The sequence below is a fragment of the Scyliorhinus torazame genome, unplaced genomic scaffold (assembly GCF_047496885.1).
Source record: "Scyliorhinus torazame isolate Kashiwa2021f unplaced genomic scaffold, sScyTor2.1 scaffold_70, whole genome shotgun sequence".
Lineage (NCBI taxonomy): Eukaryota > Metazoa > Chordata > Chondrichthyes > Carcharhiniformes > Scyliorhinidae > Scyliorhinus > Scyliorhinus torazame.
Genome location: NW_027307797.1, coordinates 792,243 through 796,001, shown reverse-complemented (window position 1 = coordinate 796,001; position 3,759 = coordinate 792,243).

Genomic DNA, 3,759 nt, shown 5'->3' with positions numbered 1-3,759 from the left:
TCACTGTAAATAAAGATAAACCACCCAGAGACCAATGTAAATAAAGATAAACCACCCAGAGACCACTGTAAATAAAGGTAAACCACCCAGGGACCACTGTAAATAAAGATAAACCACCCAGAGACCACTGTAAATAAAGATAAGCCACCCAGGGACCACTGTAAATAAAGATAAACCACCCAGGGATCACTGTAAATAAAGATAAACCACCCAGAGACCAATGTAAATAAAGATAAACCACCCAGAGACCACTGTAAATAAAGGTAAACCACCCAGGGACCACTGTAAATAAAGATAAACCACCCGGGGAACCACTGTAAATAAAGATAAACCACCCGGGGACCACTGTAAATAAAGATAAACCACCCAGGGAACCACTGTAAATAAAGATAAACCACCCGGGGACCACTGTAAATAAAGATAAACCACCCAGGAACTACTGTAAATAAAGATAAACCACCCAGGGACCACAGTAAATAAAGGTAAACCGCCCAGGGACCACTGTAAATAAAGATATACCTCCCAGGGAACACTGTCAATAAAGATAAACCACCCGGGGACCACTGAAAATAAAGATAAACCACCCGGGAACCACTGTAAATAAAGATAAACCACCCAGGGACCACTGTAAATAAAGATAAGCCACCCAGGAACCACTGTAAATAAAGATAAACCACCCAGGGACCACTGTAAATAAAGATAAACCACCCAGGGACCACTGTGAATAAAGATAAACCACCCAGGGACCACTGTAAATAAAGATAAACCACCCGGGGACCACTGTAAATATAAATAAACCTCCCAGGGACCACTGTAAATAAAGATAAACCACCCAGGGACCACTGTAAATAAAGATAAACCACCCAGGGACCACTGTATATAAAGATAAACCACCCAGGGACTACTGTAAATAATGAAATACTATCCCGAGCCCACTGTAAATTAAGAGGTACTACACTGGGCACACTATAAATGATGACATAATGTCCAGGGACCACTGTAAATAACGATGCATCACTCTGGGACCACTGTAAATTATACTACACTACACTGGGACCACTGTAAATAATGATATACTGCCCAGGGACCACTGTAAATAATGATATACTGCCCAGGGCCCATTGTAAATAATTATATACGACCCAGGGACTGCTGTGATTAATGATATATTTCCCAGGGACCACTGTAAATAATGCTATACTACACAGAGACCACTGTGAATCCTGATATATTGCACAGGGACACTTGAAATAATGAAATACTATCCAGAAACCACTGTAAATAAAGATGCATTACACAGGGCACACTATAATTGATGACATACTGTCCCGGGACAACTGTAAATCATGACATACCACCCTGGGAACACAGTCAATAATGATAGACCGCCCTGGGACCACTGTAAATAAAGATATACTATCCAGGGAACACTGTAAATAATGAAATACTAACCAAGGACCACTGTAAATAATGATATACGACCCAGGGACTACTGTACATAATGATATTCTACCCATGTACTACTGTAAATATTAATATACTACCCAAGTAACACTGTAAATAATAATTAACATCCCAGGGACCACTGTAAATAATGATATTCTACCCAGGGTCCACTGTAAATAAGGTACATTGCCCAGAGACCACTGTAAATAATGATATACTATCCAGGGACCACTTTAAATAATGATACGTTGCCCAGAAACCACTGTGAATAATGATATACTCGCCAAGGACCACTGTAAATAATGATATACTGCCCAGGAACCACTGTAAATAATGATATACTGCCCAGGAACCACTGTAAATAATGATATACTACCCAGGGAACACTGTAAATAATGATATACTGCCAGGAACCACTGTAAATCATGGGATACTACACAGGGACCACTGGAAATAATGATATACTGCCCAGGGGCCACTGTAAATATGGACATATTACCCGGGGACAACTGTCACTAATGAAATGCTACCCAATCACCACTGTAAATGATGATACCTATCCAACAACCACTGTAAATAATGGTATACAACCCACTGACAAGTGTAAATAATGATATACTACACAGGGACCACAGTACATAATGATAAACTACGCAGGGACCACTGTAAATAATGATTTACCACCCAGGTACCGCTGAATATAATGATATTCTACCCAAAGAACACTGTAAATAATGATATTCTGACCAAGATCCACTGTAAATAATGATATACCATCCAGGGACCCCTGTAAATAATGATATACTACCCAGGGGCCACTGTAAATAATGATGTGGAGATGCCGGCGTTGGACTGGGGTGAGCACAGTAAGAAGTCTTACAACACCAGGTTAAAGTCCAACAGGTTTGTTTCGATGTCACTAGCTTTTGGAGCGCTGCTCCTTCCTCAGGTGAATGAATCAGGCATCTTTGAATCTGGCTATATATGTGTTTCTGGAACATACCTCTTCATTCACCTGAGGAAGGAGCAGCGCTCCGAAAGCTAGTGACATCGAAACAAACCTGTTGGACTTTAACCTGGTGTTGTAAGACTTCGTACTGTAAATAATGATATACTGCCCAGGGACCACTGTAAATAATGATATACTGCCCAGGGCCCACTGAAAATAATGATACACTGCCCAGGGCACACTGAAAATAATGATATACTACCCAAGGACCACTGTAAATAATGATATACTACCCAGGGACCACTGTAAATAATGATACACTACTCAGGGCCCACTGAAAATAATGACATACTACCCAGGGCCCACTGAAAATAATGATATACTACCCAGGGACCACTGTAAATAATGATATACTACCCAGGGACCGCAGTAAATAATGATATACTACCCAGGGACCACTGTAAATAATGATATACTGCCCAGGGACCACTGTACATAATGATTTACTGCCCAGGGCCCACTGAAAATAATGATATACTACCCAGGGACCACTGTAAATAATGATATACTACCCAGGGACCACAGTAAATAATGATATACTACCCAGGAACCACTGTAAATAATGATATACTACCCAGGAACCACAGAAAATAATGATATACTGCCCAGGGATCACAGTAAATATGGACATATTACCCGGGAACCATGTCATTAATGAAATACTACCCAATCACCACTGTAAATGATGACACCTATCCAAGGCCACTATAAATAATGGTTTACTACCCAGGGACCACTGTAAATAATGATATACTGACTACGGGCGACTGAAAATAATGACAAACTGCCCAGGGACCACTGTAAATAATGACAAACTGCCCAGGGACCACTGTAAATAATGATATACTACCCAGAGGCCACTGTAAATAATGATATTCCAACCAGGGACAAGTATAAATAATGATTTACTAACTAGGGACAACTGTATATAATGTTATTCTACCCAGGGACCACTGTGCATAATGATATACTACACAGGGACCACGGTGAATAACGATATGCTTCCAAGGGACCACTGTAAATAATGAGATACTATTCAGGGACCCGTGTACAAAATGCTATACTCACAAACGATCACTGCAAATGATAATAATCTACCCAGGGATCACTGTAAATAATGATATACTGCCCAGGGACCACAATAAATAATGATATTCTACCCAGGGGCCACTGTAAATAATGATATACTACCCAGGGACCACTGTAAATAATGATATTCTACTCAGGGACCACTGTAAATAATGATATGCTGCCCAGGGACCACTGTAAATAATGATATACTACCCAGAGACCACTGTAAATAA